The 16,998-nt window shown below is 43.6% G+C and overlaps 1 protein-coding gene across 4 annotated transcripts in view; it reads left to right on the forward strand.

The window, feature by feature from the left end:
• Window positions 1-10,000: 10,000 nt before the first annotated feature.
• Usp44 (ubiquitin specific peptidase 44) overlaps window positions 10,001-16,998 on the forward strand; it is a 45,962-nt gene continuing 38,964 nt past the window's right edge. For 2 of the 4 annotated variants that reach the window (XM_031348912.1, XM_031348914.1), the window contains exons 1-2: window positions 10,002-10,107; window positions 12,538-12,649. The gene's annotated coding sequence lies outside the window, so the exon portion shown is untranslated. Of the gene's footprint in view, window positions 10,108-12,392; window positions 12,650-16,998 lie in introns of all 4 variants that reach the window. The other 2 variants (XM_031348913.1, XM_031348919.1) reach the window with 2 other exon arrangements.

A 16,998-nucleotide genomic window follows, 5' to 3' on the forward strand; every position in this document is an offset into this window, starting at 1 on the left:
AACTCAGAAATCTGCCTGCCTCTGCCTCCCGAGTGCTGCGATTAAAGGCGTGCGCCGCTGCCACCCAGCCACAAACACTTTCTTGAGACAAAATAGTAGCACTCAAACCAAGTTTATGCTTTTATTCTAAAGTGCAAAGGTAGAAATGGTTACTTCATCTTCTTTTTTTTTAAAGACTTATTTATTCTATGTACCTGAGTACCCCATTGCTCTCTTTGAGGGCATCAGATCCCATTACAGATGGTTGTGAGGTATCATGTGGTTGCTGGGAATTGAACTCAGGACCTCTGGAAGAGCAGCCAGTGCTCTTAACCGCTGAGCTATCTCCCAAGTCCGGTTACTTCGTTTTCTTAAGTGGAATAAGAAGAATTCTACTCCCTCACTGTCCACAGCTCTCCGTGTGCACATGGGACAGTGTTTTTCTGATATTCCCACATTCATAATTTTGAAGTCGATTTAAATTGAATTCCTAAAGGGTTGGGTTTTTTTTTCTCTTTTTAGAGTTACAGCTAGTGATCCCCAAAACTATAGCCCCTTTTCTTTTCCCCAGTAGTACTTGTGGGTCCTGCCCACCAGCAGTCAGGGTACCCAAGAGCCCTGGTTCAAGGCAGTTCCACTCAAATGCCTGCTTCTCCCTGTGTTCCCCATGGCTGGCAATCGCCTCTTTGAAAAGCACAGTGCCATGCTGAATGTGCATTTTTTCGTTAAAATGTGACCTGCTTCCAGGCGGGTATCTGTGCTCGCAATTCAACTGACCCTTTGGCAAAATTCACACCCACATATTTTGGACATTCTTCTAGCCTAAAACAGCACCCAGGGCATCTGTCCTGTGCAAAGGATTAATGAGGGGAAAGAAATGTGCGTGCAAGTCAGAAGTCAGTCTAGCCTCTACAGCCCCGACGCTGGGGCAAACCACCAACCATGAGCCCAGTCACAGCCAAAGTAGGTCATGGGTGCTGTGTGTTAGGAGGGAAATCAACGTGGGGGAGGGATGGACAGAAGCAAACCTTAAGAGCAGTGTCTTTCTCTTCAATTTCTTCTCCACTTGATAACTTCTTATGGCTTTCAATATTGCACCCCATAACCCAAGAACTATTGCATTTTTCCCATGAGTGAAAAACACACACAAGAAAATGTCATTTTAAATCTCAAAGATAAGGAAAGCAGGGAGGAATCGTGAATAAAATTTTTTCTTTTCTTTTCTTTTTTGGTTTTTCTTTGGTTTTTCCAGACGGGTTTCTCTGTGTAGCCCTGGCTGTCCTGGAACTCACTCTGTACACCAGGCTGGCCTAAAACTCAGAAATCCACCTGCCTCTGCCTCCCAAGTGCTGGGATTAAAGGTGTGCGCCACCACTGCCTGGTTATAATTTTCTTTATTTGATCTCTTTCCCACCCCACCCCTGCCCCCAAATTACCTTTAGAACAAAAACATAAAGAGATGCTGGGAATTACAGCTCCATGGCTAGTCCACTGAATGGGTGTAAGGCTGTGAGTTTGATTGCTGGCATCCTAAATGAACACATGAATAAATAAGTACATAAATATATACAGCAACCAGTTCTACAGTGTGGGACTTAATTGGGGTCAGGAGTGTTTGTTTTTGTTTACTTTGATGCTGCAGATTCAACTCAAGCAGGAAACAACACTGGTTCACACCTGGAATCCCAGCACTCCGGAGGCAGAGGCAAGAGATGAAGCAAAGTCGAAGGTCAGTTTGGTCTGGTGGCTGGTTCCAGGCCAGGCTAGGGCAGCAGACTGAGACTCCGTTTAAGTAAAACAAGAAAACGGAATAAATGGGAGGAAACTGAGACTTATGGTTCTACGTAAATCTGCACTTTTCATTTGGAGAGGGTTGAAACAGAATGATTGAAAAATGTCTCACCTATGCCATGGCGTTTGCCTTTAATCCCAGCGCACTGCAGGCAGGGGCAGATGGATCTCTGAGTTCAAGGCCAGCCTGATCTACAGAGCGAGTTTCAGGGCTATACAGAGAAACCCTGTCTTGAAAAAACAGAAAGAAGGGAACAGGGAAGGTCTCTCTGCTCTATTCCAAGGCCATTTGTCAGCCAGGCCTTATAAGGAACCAATACCTTCAAACAAGCTATGGTAGCACCTTTGACCAAAACATTGAGAACTCTGGATTACCAGGTGGGGCAGTCTCTGGATTGTCATTCCTTCAGTCTCTGGTCCACACTTTGTCTCTGTAACTCCTTCCATGGGTATTTTGCGCCCCCTTCTAAGAAAGATCGAAGTATCCACATTTTGGTCTTCCTTCTTCTTGAGTTTCATGTGATTTGTGAGTTGTATCTTGGATATTCGGAGATTCTGGGCTAATATCCACTTATCAGTGAGTGTATGCTATGTGTCTTCTTTTGTGATTGGATTACCTCACTCAGGGTGATATATCCTCCAGATCCATCCATTTGCCTAAGAATTCCATAAATTCATTGTTTTTAATAGCTGAGTAGTACTCCATTGTGTAAATGTACCACATTTTCTGTATCCACTCCTCTGCTGAGGGACATCTGGGTTCTTTCCAGCTTCTGGCTATTATAATAAGGCTGCTATCCCATATACCAAACCCAGACACTATTGTGGATGCCAACAAGTGCTTGCTGACAGGAGCCTGATATAGCTGTCTCCTGAAAGCTCTGCCAGTGCCTGACAAATACAAAGGTGGATGTTCACAGCCAACCATTGAACTGATCACAGTGTCCCCAGTGGAGGAGCTAGAGAAAAGACCCAAGGAGCTGAAGGGGTTTGCAGCCCCATAAGAGGGACAACAATATGAATCAGCCAGTACCCCCAGAGCTCCCAAGGACTAAACTACCAACTAAAGAGTACACATGGAGTTGACCCATGGCTCCAGCAACATATGTAGCAGAGGATGCCCTTGTCAGTCATTAATGGGAGGAGAGGCCCTTGGTCCTGTGAAAGCTCTACGCCCCAGTGTAGGGGAATGCCAGGGCCAGGAAGTGGAGTGGGTGAGTTGGTGAGCAGTGGGAAGGGGAAGGGGATAGGGAGTTTTTGAAGGGGAAACCAGGAAAGGGGATAACATTTGAAATGTAGATAAAGAAAATATCTAATAAAAAAAATTGAGAATTCTGGCCATCCCTCAAACTGTGGTCATCTCTCTAAGTGTCCTGTGGTAAGCTGTGGCTAGTGCTTGGAGCAGCCACTGTGATTGCCTTAGATTCTCCATTCAAACAAAATTGGGTATCCTTTCTGTCTCCTGATTCCCTGCCCTTACACAAGCAGGTCAGAATAAAATCTAGGAATTGACCAGACCTTACTGAGGATGTAGTTTAGTCGAAGAGTATTTGTTTGACGTGTGTGAAGCCCTACATTCTAACTTGGCACTAGGAAACAAAAAATTGATTACTTATTATTGTTGTTGTTGTTGTTGTTGCTATTACTATGTTGATGATTATGGTGGTGGTGGTGGTGGTGGTGATGATGGTGGTGGTGATGCTGCTGCTGATGGTGGTGGTGGTGGTGATGATGGTGGTGGTGGTAGTGACAAGGTTGGGTGTGTTGGCACACAACTGTAATACCAGCACTTCGGAAATAAAGGAAGGAAGATCAAGGCCAGCCTCCACCACACCATCTGAGTGAGTGTGAGGCCACCCTACGCTCCATATGACCCCGTATCAAAAGAAAAGGGGTCTTGGAGGGCAAAGGTGATGGTAAAACTATAGAATTCTGGGTTCTTACACCCTTACCCCAAGAATGAACTACTGAAATCCTGACAGAACTTCAGAAGAAGGAATTTTCAACTATGTGTCACGACATCATTGCAAAGGCAGAGTGACAGTAAGGCTCTAAAAGAGCAAACAGTAATCCTCTAAAGGTTACCCTGCAGAACTCCGGTGCAACTACAGCCTATGGTGACGCTAATCTCAGAGGGGAAAAAAAGGAAACAGGTGCCCACATCAAGTCCTTTTCAATAGTTGTCTCTTCGTTAGGAGTCAGAATCTAGCGATGAACGTATTGTTTTCACGGCAAAGTGGAATTAACAACTCTAAACGCTGGCTCTTTTTCAGTGAGCAGGCAGACTTGCCGCTGAATGGATCCTGGACGCCCCCTTGTGGCCAAATGCTCTTACAAAGTAATTCCACAGGAAAAAAAAAAAAAAACAGTTTATGAAATCCCAGCATTCAAAAGCAAGAATTTTGAGCCATCTCCTTCACCTGTTTCCTCCACCGTTTTGATGAGTAATTAGAAATCACCTTGACATTCAAAACAACAGACTCAGTTCATCTTCAAGTATGATCTACATACAAACTGTAATAAATAACGTCTTTCGTACTAGATGGCCATGCAGAGCTCCACTTCGGATTCATTCGGTTATGGCAATCTAAACTAATCCAGCCTTTATACTCGTAAGAGACTAATTCCCGGATGGATTTCTTCCACCAGCAGCTGGCCTTGAAGTATTTTGTGAAGTGTCATCTTTCATTAAGCCATTCGCACCCGCTAACCCCTGAACTGTGCCTGAATGCCAGCCTCACGGCCAGTTCTATTATGAACACCATATGAACTGTTATTCACGAGCAACAGTAAGCCCTTATCCTCTAAACAGGACCTCAGGTTCTTGACTGTCAAAGCCACAGCTGTGGGCTCCATTCTCAGAGGGGGCATTTTTGGTACAGCTGGAAAGACAAGAAGTAATAGTTCTCACCCATGACCACAAATCACTGTCAACAAACACATGCTAGGAAATTCACATCTATCATGTCCCCTGACCTTTGTTTTCTGTATTTCATTTTTAGTACTGCTGAGAATTGAACCTATGGTCTCATAGATATCTTCAGTCCTGTTGCTGTTATCTTTCTTCTGTTTTTTTTTTTTTTTTAAGTTATATTTTGCTTGTTTGGAGGTTTTTGTTTTGTTTTGACAGTGTTTGTTTTGGTTGCTGCTGCTTGCTGTTGTTGTTGCTGTTGGAAGGTCTTGTGTGCATACATAGCCCAGACTGCCCTCAAACTCACACCCTGCCCCCCATTTTGGCCTTTCTGGTCCTGGGATTACAGGCCTGGACCACCATGCCCCACTGCTTTATTTCTATAAAAGGCAAGGTCTCCCAATATTGCCCAGGCTATCTCCACCTTTCTGGGATAAAATGGTCCTCTTATCTTGTGTGTAGCTGAGGCTATAGGTATCATTATGTTTGCCTGTTTTCAGATAACTTTCAACCCACGGTTTAAACCTTCCAAGGCTTAAATCTATATCTTAAAAATAAGTATCTCTGGGGGAAAAGATGGATCATCAGTTAGGAACACTGGCTGCTTCACCAAAGGTCCTAAGTTCAATTCCTATTCCTAACAACCACAGAGTGGCCCATAACCATGTATAATGAGATCTGATGGCCTCTTCTGTCATGCAGGCATACATGCAAATAGAGCACATATGTACATAAACAAATACATCATTTCCTTTTTTTTCTTTTCTTTTTTTTCCCAGACAGGGTTTCTCTGTATAGCCCTGGCTGTCCTGGAACTCACTCTGTAGACCAGGCTGTCCTCGAACTCAGAAATCCGCCTGTCTCTGACTCCCAAGTGCTGGGATTAAAGACGTGTGCCACCACTGCCCAGCAACACATCACTTCTTAAAAGAAATAATTCTCAGCCTGGCAGAAGGTAGCATACAGTCGGGCATGGTGGTCCATGCCTGCCATCCCAGGACCTGGAAGGCCAAAAATAGGGGGCCGGGGGTTGTGAGTTTGAGGGTAGTCTGGGCTATGTATGCACATGACCTTCCAACAGCAACAACAATAGCAGCAGCAGCAACCAAAACAAACACTGTCAAACAAAACAAAAACCTCCAAACAAATAAAATATACTTAAAAAAAAAAAAACAGAAGAAAGATAACAGCAACGGGACTGAAGATATCATTCCTAACTATCTATGAGACCGTAGGTTCAATGCTCAGCAGTACTAAAAATGAAATACAGAAAACAAAGGCCAGGGGACATGATAGATGTGAATTTCTTAGCACGTGTGTGTTGACAGTCATTTGTGGTCATGGGTGAGATCTATTATTTCTTTCCAGCTGTACCAAAAATGCCCCCTCTGAGAACGGAGTCCACAGCTGTGGCTTTGACAGTCAAGAACCTGAGGTCTTGTCTAGCAGACAAGGGCTTACTGTAGCTCATGAATAATAGCTCATGCAGGCACACACATATACACATAATTAAAAATAATTTTAAAAAATCTTTAGTGGGCTGGAGAGATGGCTCAGAGGTTAAGAGACTGGTTGCTATTCCAGACATCCTGAGTTCAATTCCCAGCTACCACATGGTGGCTCACAAGCATCTGTAATGGGATTTGATGCCCTCTTCTGGTGTTTTTGAAGACAGCTATAATGTACTCATATAAATAAAATAAATCTTAAAAACTAATTAAAAAAAAAAAAAGACTGACTGCCAAGCTGCAAAAAGCAGGATTTTACACAAAACATGTGAACCAAATGCTCCAGTCTGCTTGCTGCTCCTCACCATCAGAGTATGCTAGCTGCTACTGGGTCCAAAGTAGAGGTGAGCAGGCTATCCTTCCTACCCCAGAAGTGAGAAGTAGGTCTTAAAAGGGAGAGTAATCAGGATCAAATCCAGAAGGCAGAAAACACGATCCAGACCAAGGCAACAATATGGCCCCTGTGCAGGGACTACATATGGATCTCACTGTTGCTTCTGTTATTACTATTGCTGTTGTGGATTTGGGAGAGATAAAAGCACAAGATGGGAGCGGCAGAGTCATTAGTGTGTGCACATGCAAACATTCCCAAGCATAGGGCCTTACATACAGAAGGTGCTAAATAAAGACACATTTTGAAAATGAGTTCAAACAAATGTTGGTGTTTCTGAGAGTATCATCATAATGGTTTGTATATGCTCAGCCAGGGAGCAGCATGATTAGAAGGTGTGACCCTGTTAGAGTAGGTGTGTCACTGTGGGTATGGGCTATAAAACCCTCATCCTAGCTGCCTGGAAGTCAGTTGCTGACAGTATGCTGATAGCAGCCTTCAAATAAAGATATAGAACTCTCAGCTCCTCCTGAACCATGAACCATGCCTGCCTGGATGCTGCCATGTTCCCACCTTGATGATAATGGACTGAACCTCTGAACCTGTAAGCCAGTCCCAATTAAATGTTGTCCTTATAAGACTTGCATTGGTCATGGTGTTTGTTCACAGCAGTAAAACCCTAACTAAAACAACCATGTTTGGCTTTCTTCTTCCTGTCCCTTTAAACATCTGTGCTAGGTGACCTCTCTTCTTCTCCTGAACTTTCCAAGGACCAGGGTCCCACTCATGACTCCAAAAGCTTCACCGACAATTACAACCAGTTGCCTGTTGGACAGTTTCCCTGAATAGCTAAGGAGTGTATAGATTTACTATGTCCCAAACAGAATTTATTAATTTGTTCCTCCAGAGGGAGTCTTTCAGAATTTTTTTTTTTTTTTTGGTTTTTCGAGACAGGGTTTCTCTGTGTAGCCCTGGCTGTCCCAGAACTCACTTAGTAGACAAGGTTGGCCTTGAACTCCAAAATCTGCCTGCCTCTACCTCCCAAGTGCTGGAATTAAAGCATGTGCCACCACTGCCCAGCTTGTGAGTTCTTATATCAGTTACAAGGGGAAAAATAAAAAACAAGACAAACAGCCAAGGGCATGCCTAGAACCCCAGCTGGGAAGAGGAGAGAAATTCTGAAGTACTAGATTGAAGAAGGCCCAATTGGACCAGCAAGATGGCTCAGCAGGGAAGGGTACATGCTCCCAAGTCTGATGGCCTGAGTTTGATTACCAGCACCTACATAGTAAAAGGAGAAATGACTCCTGTACATAACTGCCAGATTCATACCATGGCACAAGTGCATGCAGACACACAGACACACACACACACACACACACACAGAGAGAACACAGAGAGAGACACACACAGAGACACACAGAGAGATACATATATACATAGAGAGAGTGCACAGAGAGACACACACAGAGAGAACACAGAGAGACACATACAGACACACACACACACACAGAGCACAAAGAGAGACACACCCACAGAGACACAGAGAGAGACACACACACACATACACACATACATAGAGAGAAAGAGAACACAGAGAGACATACACAGAGAGAGAGAGCACAAAGAGATACACACAGACACACACACAGAGCACAGAGACACACACAGAGAGACACATACATACATAGAGAGAGAGAACACAGAGAGACACACACAGACACACACAGAGGAAGAGAGAGCACAGAGAGAGACACACACAGAGAGAGAACACAGAGAGACACACACAGACACACACACACAGAGCACAGAGACACACACCCACAGAGAAACACAGAGAGAGACACACACATACACACATACATAGAGAGAGAACACAGAGAGACACACACAGAGACACACACACAATAATGCAAGGATGAGACAGAAGGATTGAGGGCATTAACTATTTAGGGTACGGTACTCACTAAGATGAGAAAACAGGAGAAGAGGAAAATGTTTGTGGGGAGAGAGAGAGATGAAGAATATTCAACTCTGGATATGTTGGTTTGAGGTACTGGCAAAGCTATGAAGTGTTCTCCACAGAGCTCAGAAAAGCAATTCACTCTGTGGTGGTTTGAATGTGCTTGGCCCACGGGAAGTGGCACTATTAGAAGGTATGGCCTTGTTGGAGGAAATGTGTCACTGTGTAGGCAGGCTTTGAGGTCTCCTAGTGCTCAAGCTCAGTCCAGTGTGGAAGAGCGCCTCTAATCCTGCCTTGGCTCATCGGTCAGAAGGGTTTTTTATTGACAGGTAAATGCACAGGAGACTCTCTCTACATTTCCTTACATTGGTTTATCTGGGGACTAAACCTGGGACTTCGAATGCTATTTTCTAATTACAGTGGACTTTCCTTCCAACGGTGATGACAGCTTCTGATCCCAGAATCTCCTGGAAACTACCAGGAAGGCCCAGTAGAGGTCGCTGTACTCTCATGTGCAATAGAATTATTGTAGCTCTGGGAAGACTCTCAAGGTGTTAGTGGCGACCTTCTACAGGGACAGCAAATTGGAGGGCGGTTCCGTCTTCCCGATACCACAACACAGGGCTCCTGGGAACTTCTAACATAGATGGCAACGCTTGAGAAAATTATGGGCAGCTGACAGGAAATCAGTTTATTTTTCGGAAACCACACTGGATACAAATGCCATGAAAAAGGTATTAGGTATCTGTTACAGAAGCAGAGAAGCCATGGCTACACCCTCTCACCTCAGGTTCAGTTAGACTTGACAGGCATGAGAAAAGAATTCTCATGTATCCTGGACCAGAATGCACTGAATTCCAGGATGATAGATCTGGTAGCATCCTTAATTTACAGATAGTAATGGGTATTGGAGGATCTTCGGGCTTCTAAAGGTATTTTTGGTTTGTGCTAAGACAGAAAGATCAAAGGCGTTTAAGAGATGAGGAGAGAATCAGAACTACCGGAGGAATTTTTGTTCGTTTGTTTGTTTCAACTGTTTCCTGACATTAAAAAAAAAAAAACAAAAACAAAAACTTCCAGAAGAAATCTGATTCAGAAGCACCTCTAAACCATTCACTGAGGGGGGCATCTCAGTCAGCTGGAGACCAATCAAAGAACTGGTAGCTAAGCCCCTGTTTTCAGAGAGAACTGAAGGCTATCAAAGCCCCAGCATTCACTACCAAGCTAAAAGGAACCAAATAAATGATAATTATCAGTAATCAAGGTGGAAAGCAGGCTGAAAACAAAAAAAAAAAGGCAAAGGAGGTGCCCAAAACCTAGAAACCGGAGCACTGGGGGTCAAACAGGGATCAAGACAGAGAGAGGGTGGAAACCACCCTGTGATGCAAATGTGTTTGAAGCTGGGTGAGCAGATCCTGAAGATGGGAGCATCCCTTCCCCAGGCCGGTCCTCCCCTCCCCTCCCCTCCCCTCCCCCACAGCTCTGTGTGAGCTCACAATCCTCACCCTTCTGGTGATAGTGTGGCTTCATAGGGCCTCCAACAGACGAAAATGGAAAGCTTTGGATGAAGAGAGTTGGCCCTGGTGAGAAGTCTGAGGATTCAGAAAGGCTGGTATGAGGACAGGTAAGCCTGGAAGGAAGGAGAATCAGTCCCTGTGCCTGTCAGGATGGGATTTAGGATTCAATAAGCATTTTGGGCTTTTTTTTCTTTTTTTAAGTTTGAAATTTAAGATATTTTTAAAAACAAACAAACAAGGGCCTTTGTGTCTGGCATACAGTAATTCCTGGCCTTTCCTGAACCCATCAAAAAATAACTCATTTAAAAATACCCAGCAAGAGTCCCATCCACATGAAGAAGGTGTTTGGTATTTGTATACATAACAAGATGGGAAATCACTACTACATCCTCTCGCCTTAGGTTCAGTTGGAATTGGCATGCATGAAGGAAGAATTCCATTTTACATTGGGTTTGAAAAAGCAAATTGGAGAAGCTGGAGAGAGGGTTCAGCAACGAGTTTACTGCATTTCCCTGTACCCATGTTGGGCAGCTTACAACTCCTGCTCCAGGAGATCCAACCCCACTCTCTCTGCTCCCCAAAATAACCTACACACAAGAGGCAGACACCCATGAATGAAAATTGTTTTAAATCACCCAAAAAGCAACCGGGAATTCTAACAGAGAAAGTATTTTAAGGGAGCTGGAAGCACCATCCAGCCTTTCGAGAAGTTTACTATCCACATAGGCATAGAAGTAACCAACGGGTCTTTAAATCAAAGGATGAGTAAGGGGTGCTCACCTGTAATCACAGCATTTAGGGGTCCTAGGCAGGGTTTCCTTTAAGGCTAGCTTGGGCAAGTTCCAAGATCATCCTGGGTATGCAGCAAGACTCTGTCTCTAAAAGAGCAGCAGGTCCCATGGACTTCATGGGCTCAGCTGGTATTTTCAAGCCAATATCCAGTACACGGGGCATGTAAATAATTGTTTTCAGGAGACTGGTTTCCACCTCCCAAAGTCACTCTGTGGCATCTGGGATGTCTTACCTGACATGAAGCGCAGACACAACATGCCACCAGACCTGGCATTCAGTAAATGACATCAAAAAGCAAGGATTTAAAGCCAGAGATATTGCTTAGTTGGCGAAATCTTGTTTAACTCATGCTAAGCCCTGAGTTTGATCTCCAGCACTGCATAAACAAGGATTGGAAGGTGGAGGATGGCGGACCAAAAGTTCAGGGTGAACTGTGCGTGCGGTTCAGTTTTTATAGTGCTTACCTGCCATGTGCATGGCCCTGGGTTCAATCCCAGCACTACGCACGCTAGGCATGGTGCCACACCCTGTTATAATCCTAGCACCCAGTAGGTGGAGGCAGAAGGATCAGGAGTTGGTCGAATTTAACAATATTGCAAGTTTGAGGCCAACCTGTGCTACCTGAGAGCTTGTCTCAAAAAAACAATTCAAGGTTATCCGTGGCTGCGTAGCTATTTTAAGGGTCAGCCTGGGATACATGCAAAAGATAAAATAAAATATAGTCAGATTCCTCAGTGATAAGTTATTCTCCGCTAGTGAAGTGAACCAATTCAAGCCAGACTAGAGTATACAAGGGCAGGTTTATTGGGAACTCAGGAGAGTTTACTGGTCCCAAGGAACAGGGAAGTCACCATGAAGGGAGACAGAGCAGAGGGGAAAGAGAGAAAGAGCATGCACACACAGGAAGAGAGAAAATACAGAGAGAGAGAGAGAGAGAGAGAGAGAGAGAGGAGAGAGAGGGAGAGAGAGAGGGGAGAGAGAGGAGAGAGACCACAGTGTATCAGGAATTGCTTCCAGGGGAGGGGAAACCCAGCCCTGGGCTGGAAAGTTCAGTATAGAGGGTAGAATATGCCAGTCCCATAACAGGTAGAGACTAAGGGATGCTGGGAGAACCTAGTGCCCAGGTCCACTTTGGTATGTTAAATATGCACTTGTCCTGTGTCTGAAACCTAACACTTGGAAACTTTAATTTCTGTCTAATGCCTGGATAGTGGCTTTCTAGTTGGGGATTTTGAAGAGCTGCTGAATCTCAGTTTCCTCATTTGTAAAATTAGAATGTCTTACTTCACAGGGATTAAGAAATAAGTTACTCTACAAATGGAGTGTGTGTATGTATAAATTGTCCCAGCCTCTCTCAGACAAGACAGAAAGCCAAAAATAGTCTATTGTATTAAAAGCACTTCAAGGGCTGGAGAGATGGCTCAGTGGTTAAGAGTATTGACTGCTTTTCCAGAGGTCCTGAGTTCAATTCCCAGCAACCATATGGTGGCTCACAACCATCTGTAATGGAATCCAATGCCCTCTTCTGGTGTGTCTGAAGACAGCTACAGTGTACTCATATACATAAAATAAATAAATCTTTTTTTTTTTTAATAAAAAGCACTTCAAAGAAGAAATCACTGTACAAAGACCATAAATGACTACCTACTAAGACCATATCAAGAGCTCACCAGCCACCACACACAACAGAAATAGACTAAGCACTGCTCCGGATGTGCTGACACAATTGTTTCAATCACTCGCAGGACTAATAAGAAGCTGCCCAAAGATTAAGTTCCACTCACCACCAGGAAAAGTTCTCCACAGTGACCCTAAAACAGGACTGCTTCAGGAAACTGTGCGTTCCTGTTGCTCCAGGTAAGGGAACTAGCAAGAGAAAGAAGACGGGTGGGAAGGGCTCAAGTCATCCATATCAGCTGGCCATGGCTGGACACGTCTCTTAGAAACCTGAAAATTGTTCACTAGAGGAAATGAGACTTTTAAAAAGTCTACTTCTGGGTTGGAGAGATGGATCAGAGCTCCAGAGTGCTGTCTGCTCTTTCAGAGGCTCTGAGTTCAATTCCCAGCAACCACAAGGTGGCTCACAACCATCTGTACCGGGATCTGGTGCCCTGTTCTAGCATGCAAGTGTACATGCAGATAGAGCACTCATATACATAAAATAAATAAATAAACATTTGTTTGTTTGTTTGGTTTTGGTTTTTTTCGAGGCAGGGTTTCTCTGTGTAGCCTTGGCTGTCCTGGAACTCACTCTGTAGACCAGGCTGGTCTCGAACTCAGTAATCCACCTGCCTCTGCCTCCCAAGTGCTGGGATTAAAGCCGTGTGCAACCACAGCCCGACAAATAAATAAATCTTTAAAAAAATATTTTAAAAATATTCTACTTCAAAATGATGCTCTTAAGTAGGGAGTGTAGCTTAGTGGTAGTATGTTTTCCTTGTATATGCTAAGCTCTAGATCAATTCCCAATACCACCTAAAAACAGAGAGAGAGAGAGGAGAGAGAGGGAGATAAGGAGAGAGAGAGAGAGAGAGAGAGAGAGAGAGAATATAAATAACTACTGGCTACACTAAAGGAAGAAGTCCTCCATTTTGTTTGTATGTAGTATGTATGTTTGTATGTATGTATGTATGTATGTATGTATGTATGTATGTGTGTGTGTGTGTGTATTTTGAGACAGGGTTTCTCTGTGTATCCTAGAACTAGCTCTGTAGAACAGTTTGGCCTCAAACTCGTCTGCCTCTGCCACCTGACTGCTGGGTTTAAAGGCGAGCACCCCCACTCGCCTGTCAAAAACTACATTAATAGAGTGAAGTTTGTTGTCTTTACAAACCTTTATGTATACATTTAAATACAATTATCCAGTTTTTTTGCCATTTTTTCCATATGAATTCTAAGGAAAGCAAAAATGTTTGTCACATCAGATGGTCTGTTTTGTAGAGGAATGTTAACCTGGCAACATGACTACTATGGCAAGGGATCACATCCAAAGACCTAGGTCTGTGTGATCTGGATGAAATACAGACATACCTTTAGTATATACCTTTATTCCTTTAGTATATACCTTTATACTTCTAACTAGGTAAGGTTAGTTTGTAGAGGGAAGTATCCATGTTTAAAAGTGATGTCTAATTGAGGGGGCAGACAAAGGTGTAAGTCATGGAAAGATTTGACAGAATGAGTCAGAGATAGGATACACCCAGCTCTCACAAGAACAGACAGGAAAGAGGCTACTTAAGAGCAGCACAAAGAGACACAGTAAAACTGTGTGACACTTCTACAGAGACTGGCTAAACACAGGTGAAGACAGAATGAGCCAGAGAATGAGGAACCAGATAATTAGGATGTATTGTCAAAGTTCATATGAAGTCAAGCAGAACAATTCAGTCAGAAGCTGAGAAAAGCTGGATTGAATCAGTCATCTTGGAAGATTAGGTTGTATGGAGGCTAGAAGCTTCCAGGACTAGACTTCTAGATGGCTAGAACAGAGACAGAAATGCCCTAGGCTCAGCCCAGGCCGTGTATTTGTACAGCTTGGGTACGGCTTTCATCTTATCCCTTCATCTGAAGAAATAAAAGTGACATTTACACTATTGAATATTTCTAAAAGTCAACATAATCTAGAAGCCACCAAGCAGATACAAGCAGAAGGCCTCCCTTGTCTGGTTGTGTGTACAGACTAGGTAGGACAAGTGACGTAGTTGAAATGTACATGGTGGTATCTAGAGTCCAAGGTGCTGGGTTCAAGTGCTGGCCTTGCTATTTAATAGCTCCATGACCAAAGCAAGTCACTACTTCTCTGTGTGCTTTCAGTTTTTTAATCTCTTAGTAGTAACATGAGGTTATTATGAAGATTAAGTGAAAAAGAAGCAGGCTGGGCAGTGGTGGGCATGCTTTTAATCACAGCACTCAGAAGGCAGACACAGGCGGATTTCTGAGTTTGAGGCCAGCCTGGTCTACAGAGTGAGTTCCAGGACAGCCAGGGCTATACAGAGAAACCCTGTCTCAAAACAACCCCCCACCAAAAAAAAAAAAAAAAAAAAAAAAAAAAAAAAAAAAGCACATCAAAAACAGACAAACAAAACAACCAACTAACAAAACACAACACAAAACAGTGACAAGAAGCAGAGAAGCAGTTCAGCTTTTGGTATATGTACTAAGTGCTACAAAATACTAGCTATTATACACACATGGAGTGATCGGCTGAATTTTCTATTATAAAAATGGCCTGCTGGGGCTAGAGAGATTGCTCAGTGACTAAGGGCTCTTGCTGTTCTTACAGAGGACTGTGACTCAGCTCCCGGTACCCATGTGGTGGATCACAACCGTCCTTAACTCCACAATATCTGTTTCTGGCCCTTTTGGGTGTTCCGTGCAAGTGGTTCACATACAATCCATGCATGCACATAGAATAAAATATGTAAATATTTTTAAAAATTAAAAATAACATACGCATCGTAAACTCTAGAGATGAATAAAAAAGTTTAAACAAGTAATCCTATAAATATGTCTCTCTTGACCACTTAATTTTTTTATGTATATACTTACTTTGATGTGTATAGGTGTTCTCCCTGCATGTATGTCTGCATCACGTGCATGCCTAGTGGCTGTGGAGCTGGAAGGGGAATTAGATCCCCTGGAAACTAGGGTTTCAGACAGTTGTGAGCCAACATGTTGGTTCTGTGAACCAGTGTTCTTAACCATTGATCTATTTCTATGGCCCCTCCTTGCCCACTTTGATTGAGGCTGAGAGCCTATAGACACAGTTTAATATGATCAAAGCAGAGCAACCAGAACAACGCGCACACACACACACACACACAAAGATAGTTTCTAAAATTTTAGAAAAAAAAAAAAGGTAAGATAAAAGTTTGATCTGGAGAGATGATGTGGTTTGAATAGGAATGATCCCCGTAGACTCATGTGTTTGAATGTATGGCCCATGGGAAGAGACAGTATTAGGAGGTGTGGCCTTGTTGAAGTGTGTCACTGTGGGGGCAGGCGAGGTCTCCTATGCTTAAGCTACATCCAGTGTATCACACAGTCTTTTTCTGCTGCCTGTGAATCAAGGTGTAGAACTCTCAGCTCCTCCAGCACCATGTCTGCCTGCATACTGTTAGGCTTCTTGCTATGATGATAATGGACTAAACCTCTGAAACTGTAAGCCAGTCCCAGTTAAATGTTTGCCTTTCTAAGAGTTGCCTTAGCTCTTACTCCTGCTTCTCTCCCTTGCGTCTTGCCCCTCTGCTCCCCTTCTCTCCCCAATCCCTTCCCTGCCTCTCTCCACATGGTCATGGCCTGCCCCTACTTCTCTACTCTCTCCTTGTCTCTGCCTTTCTATGCCCGGAATAAACTCTATTCTATACTTAAAAAAAAAAAAAAAAAGAGTTGCCTTAGCCAGCAGTGGTAGGGCACGCCTTTAATCTCAGCACTTGGGAGGCAAAGACAGGCAGATTTCTGAGTTCGAGGCCAGCCTGGTCTACAGAGTGAGTTCCAGGACAGTCAGGGCTACACAGAGAAACCCTGTCTCGAAAAACCAAAAAAAAAAAAAAGAGTTGCCTTGGTCACAGTGTGTCTTCACAGCAGTGAAACCCTAACTAGGACTGGTTTGGCATTTAAGAGTACTTGCTGCTCCTGGAGAGGACCCAGGCCCATCGTCTGTTTCCTAGCACCCATATGATGGTTCACAACCAAATGTAGTTCCATTTCTAGGAGATCTGAAGCCGCCTTCTAAGGTCTGTTGTACATGAGGTGCACATATATATTATCCAAGCAAAATACTCATACACATAAAACATGGTTTTTTGGGGGGCTGGAGAGATGGCTCAGCGGTTAAGAGCACTGACTGCTCTTCCGAAGGTCCTGAGTTCAAATCCCAGCAACCACATGGTGGCTTACAACCATCCGTAATAAGATCTGATGCCCTTTTCTGGTGTGTCTGAAGGCAGCTACAGTGTGCTTAGATATAATAAACAAATAAATAAATAAATAATAAATCTTTTAAAAAAAACAAAAACAAAAAAACATGGATTTTTTTTTGGTTTTTTGTTTTTTGTTTTTTTGTTTTGTTTTGTTTTGTTTGAGGGAGGGTCTCCACATAACCCTAGCTGTCATGGAACTCACTGTGTAGATCAGGCCTCCTGAATGCTGGCATTAAAGGTGTATTCCACCACACCTAGCTCCTTGTATGGTCTTTTTAAAGAAAA

The sequence above is a fragment of the Mastomys coucha genome, unplaced genomic scaffold (genome assembly GCF_008632895.1).
Source record: "Mastomys coucha isolate ucsf_1 unplaced genomic scaffold, UCSF_Mcou_1 pScaffold4, whole genome shotgun sequence".
Taxonomy (NCBI): Eukaryota; Metazoa; Chordata; class Mammalia; order Rodentia; family Muridae; genus Mastomys; species Mastomys coucha.